Source organism: Callospermophilus lateralis, chromosome 3 (assembly GCF_048772815.1).
Source record: "Callospermophilus lateralis isolate mCalLat2 chromosome 3, mCalLat2.hap1, whole genome shotgun sequence".
NCBI classification, from domain to species: Eukaryota; Metazoa; Chordata; class Mammalia; order Rodentia; family Sciuridae; genus Callospermophilus; species Callospermophilus lateralis.
Genome location: NC_135307.1, coordinates 78,891,285 through 78,909,509, shown reverse-complemented (window position 1 = coordinate 78,909,509; position 18,225 = coordinate 78,891,285). Strand labels below are relative to the sequence as shown.

The 18,225-nt window shown below is 41.0% G+C and overlaps 4 non-coding genes across 4 annotated transcripts; 3 read left to right on the top strand and 1 right to left on the bottom strand.

The window, feature by feature from the left end:
* The first annotated feature begins 1,509 nt into the window (after positions 1–1,509).
* Positions 1,510–1,600, top strand: Trnay-gua (transfer RNA tyrosine (anticodon GUA)). The gene is given in 2 exon segments: positions 1,510–1,546; positions 1,565–1,600. It is a non-coding gene; the product is annotated as a tRNA-Tyr (tRNA).
* A 5,129-nt stretch (positions 1,601–6,729) lies between these two features.
* Trnal-uag (transfer RNA leucine (anticodon UAG)) lies at positions 6,730–6,811 on the bottom strand. Its single transcript has one exon. It is a non-coding gene; the product is annotated as a tRNA-Leu (tRNA).
* Positions 6,812–15,362: 8,551 nt separating this feature from the next.
* Trnat-ugu (transfer RNA threonine (anticodon UGU)) lies at positions 15,363–15,435 on the top strand. Its single transcript has one exon. It is a non-coding gene; the product is annotated as a tRNA-Thr (tRNA).
* A 318-nt stretch (positions 15,436–15,753) lies between these two features.
* Positions 15,754–15,825, top strand: Trnap-agg (transfer RNA proline (anticodon AGG)). The gene has a single exon. It is a non-coding gene; the product is annotated as a tRNA-Pro (tRNA).
* The last annotated feature ends 2,400 nt before the right edge of the window (positions 15,826–18,225 follow it).

The window sequence follows — 18,225 nt, the reverse complement described above, 5'->3', positions numbered from 1 at the left end:
GTGAAAGACACCGGGTGAGAAGCTGTTGGATGAAGGACTGAACTCCTTAATCTAGCGCCAGACACCAGCTCAGGTTGAGACCAGAGGAGGGAAAGGGAGAAGACAGGCTTTTTTCCCCCCAACCCTCCTGATAAGACGCCATTTTCCATACATTCTAGACTTCTAGCTGGGAGCTTAGAAGAACCCAGAGACCCAGAGAAAAGGAGCTGTCCCCACTTCCCCCGCCCCGGCAACTACTGAGTTGTTAGGAAGAGAAAGTTTAAAGGACTAAGGAAAGGGCTAGTCCCCTTCTAACCAGCTCTGTCTCAGGAAACTTACAGGAATCTGTCTCTGAACCTTACTCTGCTGAAAGAACAGCGGAGGCCTGGATGCTTTCCGGCCCTCCCTGTCTTTAGGTCCCCCAAACTTTAGGTCTGAAGGGTGTGTTCTGTGCTGGGAGAAAGCTGCCTCCACTCAAAACAAACCCTCAATTTTGGTCTAAGTTACTTTTATAAGAATCCATCCAGGCTGGTGGTCTTTCTTGCGCCCTTCTCTTCTATAAAGCACTGCATTCTGGCCTGCTGTTGCTTGAGCTCCGGGACTTGTCAGGCCTAAGGCTGAAGAGCATATATTATGGACTATGCATCCTCCAGGAACTTGCATACCAGGTTAGGCCTAGTTTAAAAAAAAAATGCAAAACAAATTCCGTTTGGTCTTGATTGTATGTCAAAATCCACTTAGGCATAAATGCCATTTGCTTGACATTTTTATAAATTTAACAGGGCCGGTGGTATGAGTTGTGGTCTGGTGGTTTCAGAGTTCAGGGGTCAGCATGGTAATCCTTTATGGACTGGGGTTTGCGAGTTCAACTCTCACTGGAAACACTGGTCTCTTTCTAGGTTATCGAAGGGATGCGCTCTCATTTTGTCTACGGCTGAAACAGACTTGAAGAAAGGAAGCCCTTTGTGGTCTTTCCGCAAAATAAGATCCTGGAGATTTGGGAGGAGTCCATGACGGATCCCGAGAAAATGGAAATTTGTATATCTTTCCGCACGAGGGAAAAAAAAAAAAAAAAAAAAAAAAACTAGGATTCTCGGTCTCTTGGAGAAAGCTCCGGGAGTTAGTGGAGTCCATGTCTTTGCGTTTGTGGAAGCGATCGAATTCACCTTGGCTCAGTGGTACCTGACTCCTGGAGAACTGCGCACTTTCCCTCTTGACAGTACGCTTGGCGCCACTGCTCCTCCTGCGCTCCAGACGCCAAAATGGGTGTGCAGATGACTCTGGGCCAGCGAGTCCAGCAGCTACGCGGACAGTCCAGCGCAGGCGGATTTTCATCTGTTTCCCTCGTCGCTTCTCGTTCTCAGACCTCGCCTACTACTGCCTGAAGAATGCTCTGTTTTATCTAGATCCAGCTTTCTGGGAGCCTCTGGAACTTCCGTCTGAATCAGAACCTGGAATGCAAAGAAGCCAGACCTCGCATTAGCTACTACTAAGAACACAAACTTCTACACTGGCTTCCCCCGGTTGTCCCCTTCGATAGCTCAGCTGGTAGAGCGGAGGACTGTAGAGGCTGCCACCTGTAGTCATCCTTAGGTCGCTGGTTCGATTCCGGCTCGAAGGAGGCGCGCGGGGTTTTTGCTTCCTGTAAGTTTCCCAAGAGCAGAACCTTCTAACCCCGTGAGTTTTTGCTGACCATGAACCTTACTTTCGCCTGTTCCCTTTGTGATCCCGCAGAACATTCGATCCTATTTACTCCAGAGTTGCGAATTAATGACGTTCTTTTTAGATTTAAAATCGTTAATCTCGGGCTGGAATTGTAGCTCAGTGGTAGAGCACTTGCCTCTGGGTTCGATCCTAGCACCACATAAAAACAAATAAAGGCATTGAGTCCATATACATTAAAAAAAAAAAAGAAAAAGAAAAGAAAATAAATAAGTTAATCTCCAAATCTTTCAGACTAGCATGCACTGATTGAATTTCGAACATTATTCTTCATCTTCATTCCTACCCTTTTTCATTACCTTGAATAATTCATATGGTAATTCACGGTTCAAAGAGAAATATTTTAGAAAGGTCTGCTCTTTGAAAGGATATAAACAAACAATAGAGATAATAAACCATGTATATGGAAAGTATTCCTTAAGAAGAAAGAAATACTAGTTAAAACAAAGGGATTTATTTGTCCACCAAAGTACTTATTAATATTTAATACAAAAATGCAATGACAAGGACGTCCTCATAGAATGTCAACGACTTTCTTGTAGAATGTCACTACTTTCTGGAGAACGACTAGCCATTGTAAATCAAGAAAGAAAGTTAAAAAGACACTACAATTGACCAAGTATTTTATTTCTGCTTCTAGAAATTTGTTCTAAATGATAAAAGTTATCATTTAAAAATTGAAAGAAGGGAATATGACATTTGTTTGTGGGTAATTAATATTCTTTATACTTTTATGTATTTTTCAAAATATGCCACTCATATCCATTACACTTAAAAATGATTTTGTTGATGTTGTTGTTGTTTTCTTTTAGTTTACAAAATGAAGTTTAAAAATACCCTGCACTATTATGGAGGACTGTTTTACAGTTTCTAACAAAATTAAACATACACTTCCCATGCAACCTAGCAATCACATTCTTAGGTACTTGCTCAAATGAGTTAAAACTCATGTTCATTCGTTAATCTGCACATAATGTTTATAGAAGCTTTAGACCTAATTGCCAACACTTGATAGCCAACAATATGTCCTTTGGTAGGTAAATGGATAAGTAAACTGGTATTTACAAACAACAGAATAGTATTCAGTGTAAGAAGAAATGAGTTATCAAGCCATTAAAAGACATGGAGGTAAATTTAAATTCATATCACTAAGTGAAAGAAAAGGCTACATACTGTGTGATTCCAACTGTATGACATTCTGAAAAAGGCAAAACTATGTAGATAGTAAAAAGAACAGTGGTCTTTAGGAGTTAGGGAGAAGAAGGAATTAATAGGTGGGGCATAGAGGATTTTTAGTATGAGGAAACTACTCTGTATGATACTGTAAGGATGAAGGGTAGATGTCATTATACATTTGTCCAAAACCATACAATGTACACCACCAAAAGTGAAGCCTAATGTAAACTACAGACTTTGGTTAATGATGATGTTTCCATGTTGATTCCATGTTGGTTGAAGCAACATGTACAAGTGAGGGAGACAGTATGTGTTGGGGAGAGGTTGGAGTATGTAAGAATTGTGACATTTCCACTCAATTTTAGTATAAACCTAAAGCTACTCTTTAAAAATAAAGTCTAGCCTGCATCAGCAGTGCAGGCCAGCAGCTTGGGAGGCTGAGGCAGGAGGATCATGAGTTCAAAGCCAGCCTCAGCAAAAATGAGGCACTAAGCAATTCAGTGAGACCCTATCTCTAAATAAAATGTAAAATAGGGCTGGGGATGTGGCTCAGTGGTCGAGTACCCATGAGTTCAATCCCTGGTATCAAAGATAAAATAAAGTCTAGCAGGATTAATAGCACATGCTATTGGGAGGCTGAGACAGGAGGATCAAAAGTTCAAGGCCAGTCTCAGCAAATGAGTGAAGCCCTGTCTCAAAATAAAAACTAAATAAAGAACCCCTTAGTTTTATCCCCAGTACCAAAAATAAAGTTTATTGTATTTTTAAACGGCGACTTGCATAATTTGCAGTTTAGTTGGAGGAACTATGTAGATAATACTGTGTTTATCTACTGATACTACCAGTAAACATTTACAACACAATATGGGAGCACAATTAGGAAAATAAAAAGAAGCCATCAGAATGATAAGGAAAGACAAATGAAAGAGAATTTTCAGCTAGAATTCGATAGAAATATCAGTGGGCTGTTAAGCCATTAAGTCCCAAGTTTTCAACTCTGCAAATATTTCAATAAAAATGACATGGGTGCATTAAAATAAGATAGAAATTATAATTATATATAGTATTATATTAATTGATATCAATTACAATTTTTATAATTATATTCTAAACTGTCTACTACAAATTTTTATAGGTGTTCCACATATGGGGCTATGGGACAAAATGGATTAAGTGTGTAAAAGGGTCTTAGGTGTGTATGTGCGATAGAATGACAAAAAATCAGGGAGGTGGATATGTTGGGAGAAGTGACAGCCAGAGTGCCAGAAAGGAGTGGGGGTAGAGGATGTGGCAAGGCGACAGGGTATATAGCTGGAGGAATGGCAGGAGATTTCAGGAGGAAAGAGAAAAGGGGACACAGGGAAGGATAAGAGTTCAGGATTAATTTGACAGTAGCAGTAAAAAGGCAGGGAGGAGTGAAGTGTAAGTGAATGGAAACAGAAGCAAAGGAGCATTCCGGTTAATAGGAGATGGTATTGACTGGTACTAAGAGACAGTAAAGGTACTATGGACACAAGAAGGCAAGGAACAAAACAACACAAACAAAATCACTCCAAGATGGTGCTCTCCAGAGGCTGGGAAATGCTTTTGTCATTGGACAACGGTGGAGAGTCCTGGGAAAGGGTCTGACCAGGAGCATGGGAGCGGTATAGGAACAGGGCTCCCAGTTCACTCTTTTTTGGAGGGAGATGATAACCTAACAGGAGGCACTCTCTAGGGCCTTGAAAACATCAAACTATGCTACAGGGTGTGGTGGTGCAAGCCTGTAATTCCAGCAATTAAGAAGACTGAAGCAGGAGGATCACAAACTCAAAGCCAGCCTCAGCAATTTAGGGAGGTCCTAAGGAACTTCGTGAGACCCTGTTTCAAAAAAAAAGGTCTGAGATCTCAGTGACTAAGTGTCCCTGGGTTCAATCCCTGGTAACAAAAAAATAAAAAATAAAAGGACTGGTAATGTAGTTCAGCAGTAGAGTACTTCTGGGTTCAATCCTAGTATAAAATCAAACAAATAAATAAGCAAACAGTAATCAAAATAGACCTGATAATGGGACTGGGGTTGTGGCTCAGGGGTAGCGCTTGCCTAGCATGGGTGAAGCACTGGGTTCTATTCTTAGCACCACATACACATAAATAAAATAAAGGTCCATCAGCAACTAAAAAAATATTTTAAAAAAGATCTGATAGGAATTAGAGATGAACAGAAAACAAAACAAATGAATCTTGGGATAATGCTCAGAATTAGACTTCAGAACAAAGGGAAAAAAACATTAGAAAACAACAATTGCTCTGTGAAGAAAGGAAGGGCAATGACATGGAAATTATACAAAAAGGGAATTTTACAGAAATGTTAGGAATGTGCAATTTATCCATAGGTACAGGATTTTATTTATGTATTTTTTACTTTGGGTGATGGGGATTGAATTCAGCATTTTGTGTAGGCTATGCACATGCTCTATCTGGGTGCTATATTCCCAACCTCCAGAGCCCCCCACTCCTACCCAGTAGGAACTGGGAACAAAGCAAGTTTGGTCTCCAATTTCTGAGACAAAAAAAAAAAACAGCCCCTTTGTTGAGAATTTGGAGTGAGATGGGTGAAGAAGAAAGGAACTTGTTTGGAGATCTTTGAGGGGGTGGGGTGGGTAGCCTCCAAAATGAGTAGATTCACTTGGAAGGGGCAGGAGAGGGGCTGAGCCAACAACATTCACAGCATATCCCCTGGGTCCCATATCAGCATGGCATGGAGTCAGTCAAGAATCACCTTTTATGTATTTTGGAATCTGATAAAAGAAAAATTCTGAAATGTCCTAAATTTAATTGCAAAGGGCAGAGGATGAAAGAGAGACATAAGGGAAGTTAATTAAGTACCAAGTCACAAGCCTTAAAGAACAGACTATTTCACATTCTTGACTGTATGTTAAAACATTAAATTCCATCACCATTCTTTAGGCACAACCATCCTGCTTACAACCCTAAATGATTCAAAAACAATTACTTCTTCTTGTGTACTATCCTCCCATCCCAAAGCTTCCCCCTATTCATGTTATCACAACCCTCTTATCTGTAGCCAATGTAGGTTCAATGTTAACGATTTATGTCTTCCTTTCCCTGATTTTTGTTATAAAAAAATATTCTTAACTTTTGTCCACTGGACATTTTCCCAGATGCTATCTGGCCCTGCTGCTGGGGGCTATGAGAACTTATCCCAGGACCAGCCCCCCCCTCCCTTTTTTTTTTCTTTCCTGTGTCTGTTAAAATGTCAATAAACCCTTTTATTTCAGACATCTCTTGATCTCAAGAGTTTTGGTTTAACAAATCGTACTTAGCTGCAAAATCAAATTCAAGTTAACTGTCTACCTGGCTATTTCTTTCCCATGGCATAATGATACCTGAGTGAGAGCTCCAAGCCCACTAAGGTTTGGCTTTCTGTACTCTCATTCATCCCTCATATTCCATTACAAGAGTAATGCTATTTAGAACCAAAGCAGGGTCTCCTGGGGATATTTCGGGAGCACAGAACTGCACCCCTTGAACCAGGCTGCTGGTGCCTAAACCAGATCATGAGAATGATTCTGTGTGAACCGTGAGTTTGAGGAGAATGGAAAGCAGTGAAAACCTTGGGCTGAAGGAGTCAGGCTCGATTTAAGAGTCCGTCTACAGGCTGTCAGATGACACTGCCCTGACATCGGAAGGAAATTTTTACAGGAAACCGGGGTGATTTGAGAAGCAAATAAAGATTTCAGAGTGAACCATACCTGGTGACCGGAAAGTGGAAACTTTTCCAATTATCGCACCTACACTTTTAAATCAAGACTGTTAGTTGTTCGGAATTGGGCTCAATTAAAAACGTACAATTGGCAGTGGTGGGATTCGAACCCACGCCTCCGAAGAGACTGGAGCCTAAATCCAGCGCCTTAGACCGCTCGGCCACACTACCACGTGAGACCCCTCTTGTTTCTATTACCTTTTTCATCTCTGAGCACTTTGCCCTAGGGTGAAAGCATGGAATTCGGACTTTTTTTTTTTTTTTTTTTCTTCCTGGTGGAAGTAGAATGTTTTTATTCATCTCAGGAAATCTGAGCAAACCTGGAGACTAAATGACTCATTATATTCTCGCAAGCTCTGGGAAGTGGGTTAGATAGAAGGTGCGAAAGAAATTTGAGAGTTATTAAAATTACACTGAGATCTCATACTAGTCAGAAGGGCAGTCAATCAAACCGGAAAATTATGAAGGAAGAATTCTTAAGCATGATTGACTGATGATAACCAAGATTCTGCCAGAACCACAAATTTATAAGAGAGGCCACCACAAACTTATATGAAAAGTATTTGTGCAAGGACAGTTGCTTAGGAACTATCTGTTCAACCTTAGATTGACATTCATAATTGTAATCAAAAATTATTATTTCGGTATATCTGATGTAATCTTCCACATTTTTGTTTTTGAAACTCTGCTTTGCCTTAACCCCTTTGAATATGCCCCTAGTTTAGTGTGGCATGCATATTTCCATTATAATGCCTTGCTATCTCAGATAAATATTAGTATATCAATATTCTTTAGAGAATCTCTATAATTTTTTTTTTAGATTGACACAGGCAATCAAAAATTATCAGTATAAGTGTCCTTTGAGTCGTTCTTTTTCTTAAAAAAAGCAATAAGATCCAGAAGCGGGTGCGGAGGGGGTTGGGGTGGGGGTTTCCCTCTGGGGACTCATTGAAAGTTATTAGAGAAAATGGAAGAATAAGAAACTCATTGCTGTTAGGTGGAGGGTCTGTGGATAGGAATTTTGCTTAGAGTGCTGTAAGTCCAGGTCTCCTCTGAGCCCCCTTTTCTTAGCGAATCTGGTGAGCCTGTTCTTGTGCTCAAAGAAAATTCCTTGGCCTCCTCCTGTAGGTTCAGAATGGTGATGTGGAGTCTAACTTGTCAGTCATTGAGAATGGCCTCTCTGCACGCTGGGTAAACTGAAGCCGGTGGTCACTGCTGTAGCACCAGAACAATGTTCCTAGAGAGCAATCACATTTCAAGACCATTCCCAGCTCAGAAAGGCTTCCTTTGAGCCTGGGGCTGCTTACTCTGCATTTTTTCCTTGGAAAAGAGCAGAGGGTAAGCTCGAAAACGTTTAAGAGGTGATACCAAGGATTTCCTGCAACCAAAGTGAGAATCACTCACTGCCAACGAATCTCACTCGGCCCAAAGTCCTGGTCTATGGATTATTTGTATTCTTGGTCATCTCTGATGCGCCGTTTCTTAATCTCTTGCAATTCCCTTCTAGGAGTCTAATCAATGTTTCCTAAACTTGAGTGCAAGTCACTGTCTCTCCTTGCTGAAGGCCTCTCCTCAAGGTATCTCCTCAAGCCCTGTGGCCTGAGGGGTCGAAGGTCAGGGTAGGTAGAGAAGGGCCAGGTTGTCCTTTGCCAGATCTTCAGGAGGCGACTTTCCTTCCAGTTCAGGGTCACCCATGCCAGGAGTGGGAGGTGATGAGAGAGAAAGAAGTTGAAGAAAACTGCTTAGAAACAGGACTCAGGAGCACAGGATAAACGTTGATCTAAGACAGAGAGGCAGGGACCACACGAGAAGCCGTCCCAGCCTTAGGAGGTCGATGATGGGTTTTCCTCCAGCGTCCACCCCGCAGTCCCCGAATGCGGCAGCGGACGCTCCCGCACCTCTCAAACCCACAGGGTTTGTTCTCACCTCTTTTTTGTTCCTTGTCGCTCCCTGGTGTTCCCCTTTCCAGCTCACAGGCATGCAGAGGTCTCTAACGGAGCTGATGGTCCACCCGTAGGCCCTGACCAGGTTCTCTTTCTCCCCAGAAGCTACAGGAGTCAGGAGGGAGGCGCCTGCTAGCAGGTGGTCAGCGCCCAAAGCCAGGTGCGCACCGAGTTACAGGTGTCAAATCTAGCAGCATGTTAAGAGTGAGGCTTCCCTGGTCACCTGGGGCGGAGGGATTCAAATCACCTACTGTCCTCAGCCTCTTTGCCTGAAGAAAGGACTTCTAAGAAATTTCACTTTGTTTTCAAACTTTAGAAAAAGTGCAAATTTACTGTCTCCAACAGTAGCCGCAAGTCAATCAGGGTCAGGCACAGAAAGACAAATGTTATTCTGAAGTTGGAGACAATCCTAGAGTTGTGGAAGAGGCATCAATTTGAAAGAGAGAAAAGACACCCGTATTCCTTCGGATTGGAGAGTGGGGCAAATGGGAGGAGAGAGAACAAATATTCAAAATATGTGTTGAACTCTTATGCCTAGTACTGAGCCAGTCAAGAAACTCGTGGTCTGTAGATAGGTCCTTAGAAGCAACAGGTTGAGACTTTTGGTGAGATCTCCAAATGAGATTACACAGTCACATGCATGTCTTCCTGTGTTATAATTTGGTAGACTTATCAATTTAAATAACCTACAAAACCTGTAAATATTTCTCAAGATGAACGTGCCCTTAGCTCTTCTTCAATCCTTTTTTTGATTCCAGACCAGCCAATAAAAGGAAAGGACCATTCAACCGGGAAGAACCTGGTCATTACAGCAGAGGTGCTTTGATCTAGGAATGTTGCATGTTCAAGTTTCCCAAACTGACAGACTTCCTTAACAAGAGAGAAAGTACCACACTCTCATGTCCCTGGACAAAATTCCTTTATTTGCCAGTGGGACTTGATTTCCCTTATTCAGTTGATGGTGCTGTCCAAGGACCCATAGCCTGCTTTGCACTGTGAATCCTTCCATGGAGGGTGAGCCTAGGACTTTTCCTCTCAAGAAGCGGATCACAGGGTAGGTTGAACCATTCAGGCAAGAAGTGACCTGAGACTCATAAGTCAGGTGTCTCAGTTTTCCTAGTGGAATGCCAACTTTTCTGCACACCCAGTATCTGAAGCACGTGGGATAGCCACCCAATGCCTGGGTTGGAGTTGTGGCTCAGCGGTAGAGTGTTTGTCTAGCACAAGTGAGGCCCTGGGTTCGAGCCTCAGCACCACATACAAACAAATAAGTAAAGATATTGTGTCCAACAACAACTAAAAACTAAATGAATGTTTTAAAAAAGACAGATGCCTGATACATATATGCCCAGTGTTTGTCTGGCACATGGCTATTACTTAAGACTTCAGAATGTAAGTAGTCTGGGCTTTTGCATTCTACAATATTGCTAGAGAGTTTAACCTGAAATTTCCTGCTCTCCTCACCTTATTAATAATCCAAATGATGACAAGGAAGAGATTTACTCTCTTTTTATTTTATTTTTTTATTAGCTACACATTACATTACAATGATCTTGGCAATTCATATATTTGAATCATTGGGGTATAATTTCTCATTTTTCTAATTGTACAGATTGCAAGACCTTTCTACTAAAAGTGTGATCCAGAGACCACTGCTGCTAGCAGTATTTCTTGGTAGCATATTAGAAATGCAGATTGTAGCATCTATTAAATTAGAATCTTAAGTTCCTCAAAGGCAGTTGGACACTTGAACTTTTGAGAGGTAGCTAAATACTAACCTATGTACCATATATTCTACACTAATTTAGAACTTTCAAATGTTCTAAATGAGTGTAGAAAGATTCCCCAGCAGAATCTTTCTGGATCAATCTTCAGCAGGAGATACATACTACACTGCAATGGAAAGCTCTGTCCCTACCTCTATTAGAGACCCCTATGCTGTAGGCTGGAGGAATCCTTCTACATGTTCTACAAAATCTTGCTAAAAATTCAATGCCAGTAAATAGTCTATTCTTTTTGATGAATGCACTATAGCAATCCCTGAATAGCCTTTGCTTCCTTTTATTTAGTTTGCCTTTTTAATTTCCTTAAATTAAATTAGCTTTTACTTAAATATTTAGCTTCTATATGAACTTGTATCTGTATCTCATTGATCATCACACTAATGCAAAACATTGTAATGTACTTAAAATTTTTCTAATATAAATGCCCTAAGAAGAAAAAGGAAATATATTTGCACTTTTAAAAAAAATTGTAGATGGACACAATACATTTATTTGTTCATTTTGAGGTGGTACCTGGGATCGAACCCAGTCCCTCACGCATGGTAGGGAAGTGCTCTACCACTGAGCCACAACTTCAGCCCCTGTACTTGTTTTTATAATGTTCACTGGAGTCCATGGTCTCCCATAGACCAAAGAGATTTCAGAAGCAATCTTATCAAATTGATCACCTTGGAAAGGTTTAGTTGAAAAGAAATGCAACCCTGACCTAGGGCATGGTCAGCAGGAATAGAAATGGAAAGCATATGAGACATTTTGATTTATTTGTTTCTGTTCATCTTTCTGGTATCAATGTCCTCCTTCCCCATTCAGAGCCCACAGATACAATAGTCTGGGTGTTTGGGATTTAAAAAGATAAAGTCTATGTATAACTGATTTTCTCTTTGATTTCTCTCTATTGCCTTTTTCTAGCCCCTGATTCCAGTTCCACAGAGTACCAAGTCCTCAAACCTAAGTCAGCTTCTCAGTGAACACACAAGAGTGTATTTAATGGATTTAGTCTCTTAGGGCCAGGCAAATGGAAACATCTTCTAGAAATTCTTTTGGACTTGGAAATACGATCTTCCTTCAGTTCTTCAAAATAGCACTCAGCCCATTTCACATCCTTCAAACAAATCTGTTTTATTATACTCAAAAAAACAACAACAAAAAAAAAAAAACACCTTTCCTCTAGTATGTGCATATACAATCCCCAAATGGCCAAACCATGTATAAAAAGAGAACTCTAATCCACAACTTACATTTGGTTCAGAAAATCAACCAATTATCTACAATGACTAGCCCAGGAATTCAGCCTACTATCTATACACCATATTTATAGGAAGCCAGACCACTATCTCCAACAACCAATCTAGAGACCAAACAATAAAACTTACATAAAAATCAGCTCCAAGTAACCCCAGTTACTCTGGAGGCTGAGGCAAGAGAATTGCAGGGTTGAGGCCAGCCTCACCAACTTAGCAAGATACTGTCTCAAAATTTAAAAAATGAAAAGGACTGAGGGGTAACAGTATAAAGCACTCCTGGGTTCTCCCCCAATAAATAAATAAATAAATAAATAATCAACTCCAAACAACAAGGCTTGATTAATGATTGATGCTTATCTGGTATTTTTTCCTGCTTCTAACTTAGTATCAACCAGAGAAAGCCAAATATGTATGTCTAACCACATACAAATATGTATGTCTAATCACATAAGATGCCCTGCATCTATGTAGCATCTCTAAAGGGACAGTGAGCTTACCTACAGTTTCCCCCATGCTTATATACTCCAAATATGGCATCCCTCAAAGCATTTCCTTTGTCCACTAAAAAGTTTTCCCACTCTTCTGCCTGCTATTGAGCCTCTGCTAAAACTCAAGGGATGTGACTCCCTTGCTACAGCCAGCTATGAATAGCCTTTATTTGTTCTCATTTATTTATTTGATCTTTTTTTTTAACCTCCACACTAGGATTAAAGTTTTTCAAAATAAAAAATTGAGGAGAAATGAAAGAATTACAAACAAACAAACAAACAAACAGAAAAGTGATTAAAATGTTCCTATGATCCCAACAAGGGATGAAGTTGCTCAGGGAAAGAGGTGCTCGGGATATGCCAGAGAACACTGAAACACCCAGGTTCAAATCTGATAAACTAGCAGAAGGGGCTCTTGGGGTCTCTTGAAGTCAGACAGGCCAACTAAAGTGAGCTGTGTGTTCTGAGGGTTGGGAGAGTATAAGAGTTTGACATAACTCTTGGGACAATCATTAAGGGTAGGAGGTCAACTGGATGTATATAGGGTCTATTGGACAGAGGTTTATTTATGTTGACAGAAGAGTGAGAATCCTATCCCCAAAGACAACTTCTCTGTAGGAGAAACAAAAAATGTCAGTTCCATAGTTGTTACCCTGGCTTTCTCCCTGGAATTCATCTTTGAGCATTTTAAAGTCCTCTTAAATGTGGTAAATCAGTCTATGTTAAATCAGTCCAGTAGGGAATAGAAGTGAGCTCACCAAGTTGGGACAGGGTGAGAATAAGGAAACATATTCCAGGAAAAGGAAAGAGAAGTCAAGAATATGATCAGAGAATATCAAGTAAAGAAAGGAGGAGAAACAGCAAGGAGGGAAGGAGGTGAGAGGTAGTTTTGACTGTTTGCCTAAGGCCAGTGTTATGGCTTAGATATGAGGTATCCCCCAAAAGCTCATGTGTGTGATAGAGCAAAAAAGTTTGGAAGTGAAATGATTGGGTTATGAGAGCCTTAACATAATCAATGCAATGATTCATTTGAATTGATTAAATGGGTGGTGACTCTAGGTAGGTAGGGTGTGGCTGAAGGAGGAAGGTCACTAGGGAGCAAGCCTTTGGGCTTGTCCCTGATGAGTGGATCTCTCTCTCTGCTTACTTCTCACCAATTCCTGGTGCCATGTTCTGAGCTGCTTTCCTCTGCCATGCCCTTCCACCATGTTGTTCTGCCTCATCTCAGTACCAGAGCAATGGACTTGGTTGTCTATGGACTGGGACCTCTGAAACTGTGAGTCCCAAATAAACTTTTCCTCCTCTATGTTGTTCTTGTCAGGTCTTATGGTCACAACAGCAAACAAATAAATAAAAAACAAAAACAAAGCAACCCACCCCCAAAAAACTGACTAAAACAGCCAGTCTTTCTGAAAATTAAAACAATAACAAAGATCATAAGATTGATGATAATAATGAATGCTCATTGCTGTGGCCCCATCTCAGTCATGGCTGTTAATGCAGGGAAACACCAAGCAAGAGGTGATGGGGGATTGAGAAAAGACAAATAGACACACATAGAGAAAAGGCTAAGGCCAGGTGGGACATCATCCTCTAAGGGAGAATGATGACCCAGAGCTAGTACAGCATGCTCATCATATAGGTTTCATCAAAAGGTTATTTGTGAGAAAGTTTCATCTGAAGGACACAGGACTGGCAAGACATTAGGGTTATCTTGTTATGCTCAGAATTCTCTATCCCAGGGAGTTGGTGCCTGAGCTCAAGGTCCTGACTGACACACACTGCTCTGTGTCTTTTAGGGAAAGCCTCCTCAGGCCTGTGTTATCATAGCAACTGGGCCATCTTGATTTGTACCTTTGCACAGGAAGTTCCCAGTGCAAAAGCCATGAGGCAATCAGAAACCATGGTTCATGTCACTGCTTTCCACAGCTCATTTCCAAAACAAGGAGACTGAGACATGGCAGAGTTAAATAACAGACCAAACTCAGGTTTTTTCTAACCACTGCACTATGCACTCAGTGTCTACACACTCCAACATTCACATTCCATCTATGACCCACTTTGTTTTAATTGGGTTTTCCTGTTCTAGAAAGCCAGGCAACACTACTTCCTGAAGTTGTGAGGCCTCTCTTTAGTTGCAAGGTCCAAAGAGATCATCCTGTTGGAGGTTAACTGCAAAGAAATGCTTTGTAGGCAGCGGGATACAGAGACCTCCTTCTTGATTCAGTTAAAGCCCAGTCTTGTTCTCTTGAGAACATGGAGGCCAGTGCCTGGCATAGGAAGACCAAGGACTGAATACTCACGAGTTTTGGGAACAGCAGTGCTTATCAGGACACAGAGGATTCTGCAGTCTTTCTCCGGTGCTGTGTTCCTATTCATCTCACCTAGACTCATCCCCATTAGTTATCTCCAACCCCAGAATAGTTGCCACTAATGCTTTATTTTGCCTATACCTAAGTAGAGAATATCTGTTCCTTAAAAATTTGAAAGATCAGCAACATTGTTTAAAGGAGACCATCAGAAATTTACAGATTTCCGACAAACTTTGTGATCTAGGACAAATGAAAACATTAAAAAGTAGTGAGTATAAGAGCAGATTTGCGACAGAAAACTCTCTTACTAAGCAAACTTGGTTCACTTCCTGGGGTTGCACCAATTAGGCCTTTTCTGCAATCCTTATCTACAGCTATATTTGCAGTAAGAAATAGACATGATTATTATCTAAACAAAATTTTCAAAAGTTGGAAACACAATTTTTAAAATAAAAATCGTATTATTTTTATACCGAAGATATGTAAATCTGTGTATATCTTTAGAGAAAGATTAAACTCTTTCTCTCCAACACCCTTTTTCCTTGTTTGCTCCTCCCGTTTGATCTTAGGCATTCATTCTAAAAACGCAAAATTAAAGGTTTGTCGTTCTGGATTCAGAAAGGATAAAGCCTCTCACCCCGTCCCTGGATTTTCCCACCGCTTGAGTGAGAGGAGTGTGCACTATTCCCTTTGTCGATCAGCCTCCAGATGCCCTCTTATAGCCCAGGGGGCATCCTCCGGACACCCCAGTATCCGGCATTATTATTTCTGCACTATAGAGGCACAGCAGGCGACGTTTTAGCAACAATGATGAGTAACAGTTTCAGTTTTGTAGCAGAATACGGTGCCCTGCCCTTTTGCTTGGAATAAAACAACGTTCAGTACTTGGGAATGCTAGGTTTACAATATGAGTCTATAAGACAAGAGAAAGAGACCTAACTTACAGGTGCTGGCTCCATAGCTCAGGGGTTAGAGCACTGGTCTTGTAAACCAGGGGTCGCGAGTTCAAATCTCGCTGGGGCCTGTGATAACTCCTTTTGTTTTCTTTTGCACAGAGAGAGATGAAGGGACCCTGAGCTCCGGATGCTGGTTCGGCACGTGTCCACAATGCTGGTGTCAACTCAGGAAGTTCTTGAGCAAATCAGATTCAGTTCTGCCTGCGGAAGCCTCCGGTTTCGTCTAGATCTATCACAGAAAGTGAGCTCAGCCTCTGTGTGAGGCGCCACCCTGCTGTGTTAGCAAACACACATTCCCGCCGATAGAAGGCACTCCACCCATCTTTTCCCAGTCAAAGGATGCTGTCAATGAGCCTTGAGGCAAAATCAAAGATGTTTCTAGAGGTGGCTCGTTGGTCTAGGGGTATGATTCTCGCTTAGGGTGCGAGAGGTCCCGGGTTCAAATCCCGGACGAGCCCAAGTTTTCTTGCTACTGATTTGTTTAAAGGAAAACAAAAACAACTGCATTTTTCCCTCTGTATCTTTGCTTTTAAAAATTGCATATCAAGTCTCTGTGGAGGTGTGAAACAACAAACTGAAGGCATCCCAAATTATCCTCTGTTTTTTCTTCCCATAGCAGCTTAAAGAGCAATTTATTCTCAGGGCCTCTCAGTGCGTCTGTTGTGCTTGGAAACATGCTCCTTTCCCTCCAGGAATCCTGTTCAGCCAAATTTCTGGGAAACTCCAGCCCTAGGTAAATATAAGGAGCTGTTTTCTTTCCTGGGAAGGAATTGGCAGCTGATACACATTAACATTATCACCTTCTGTAAATGTGTGATATGCAATCCTTTTAAAAGAGGTTTATATTCTGTCACATAATAATGATCTTTTCTTTTCCTTTCTTCCCTCATCACCCTCTTTTCTCCCTTCCCTTTCTTTCTTAAAATATTGTAGATAAACACTCAGTAACTTTACTTGTTTTTAATGTAGTGCTGAGGATTGAACCCAGTGCCTCACACATGCAAGGTAAGAACTTTACTATTGAGCTACAGCCTCACCCCTCTTTCTTACTCTTTTTCCACCACAATCCTGAGAAAGAAATGAATTCTGTTAACTACAGTGATACAAGACAGTATTGGGGGACTATAAATTACCAAAACAAAAATTAAATGTTAAATTAGGAAAGAATATTTTGTGGGCCCCTGGGAACCTTCTTTATTATATAAATCACTATTAAAGACTAGAATGACCCCATTAGAAGGGAACTACATCTTCTTCCTGGCCGCAGATTGACCAACTTATTGACACTCATATTCTCCTTTCTGTCCTCTTACTAGGCTCATCATCATTCACTTCTACTTAAGGGCAGCTCCTCCAGTTTCACCTCAGATGACTCCCATCCCCTCTCCCCTACCCTAGGTCTTGGTTCCTGCAATGACATGTGTCCCCCCCCACACACACAACTTCCACCCCAATACACCCAGCAGCTATTTTTTCCAGTTTGAAAGTTCAATCCTGTTAGCTTACAAATTGTAAGTATTGCTAATCCTAAAACTAAATTCCTTCTTTACTATCTTTTCCATCTGTCAAACCAATGATCTTTTATTAGAAAAGAAAGTTCTTAAAAGTTATGCATTTTGTGTCTCCATTTCCTCCCCTATGTTCTCTTCTCAACCAAATAGGATAAGGCTTTTTTTCTCCACCATTCCACCAAAAGGACTCTTGTCAAGGTCACTAATAACACTGATGTGCCAGTCCCCATCTTTATCCTACTTGCCTTTTCAACTGCACGGGAACACTACACTACTCATGCAGGAGGCTACTTTCTTTTGCTGGCTCCTCCTTTCCTTACCTCTCAATTCTACTGTTTTCTTGCCCTCCTTTTTGGCTGTCTTTCTATACTTACTCATACAATCATGTGACTTCACCTAATTTTATATCACAAACCTTGACATAACTTTGCACATATTATCACCAACTTACCTCATGTGAAGAATTATAGGCATCTCAAAAATTAATTTTAAAAAATGATGCTTTTCTTCCTACTGCTCTAACACCACCACCTATGGAAATAGCTTCTGTTATTCATCCAGTTCCCCCAAACATCATGTGGAATCCACCAGTGAACCATGTTGGCTACCTCCCTTCATTTCCCAACCAAGTCACTGCTATCACCCTAAACCCTCCATCTCTCCATAGACTCCCACAACTCAGCTTCCTACTTTCTTTATTTCCTAGAGAGCAGCCAGATTTATGCTATAATTAATATTAGTAGCAAATGCAAAATAATATTCTCCTCAGCTTAAAAAGCCAGTAACTTCTCCTCACACTTAGAACAAATTCTGTGATCTTCCACTTGTGTGTTGTGGTCCTGACCCTCCTCTCTGATCTCAACTCCTAACCCCATCTCTCCCTTCCCACTCATTCTATTCCAGCTATCCTGACCTTCTTGCTGCTCCAAAAATAAAGGGTCCTTGTGTCTTGTTCAGGACCTTTCACTTGCTTTTACCTCTTCCTTTGGATATTTGTATGACTTTCTCCCTATTCTTGAGTTCAAAGGTCACTTCTTTAGTGACATCTTCCTTGACCACCCTTTTCAAAACAGCCTCCAAATGTAACTATACCCTACCAGACTTTGCTTTTCTGCACAGCACTTATCACTACTGGATATTATTATGTACCATAGTATATATAACATTGTTTCATGTTCTTCTGCTTTCCCTACTAGGATAAAGCTTCAACAGGGCAAGCATTTTGTTGGGCTTACTTCATACCCTCAGGACTTAGCAATGTGTATGATTCATGGCAGGTTGTTAACAATGATTGAAGCAGTTCCAGCCACACCTGCTGTTCTCCAAAGCCACAATTAAATAGGATTT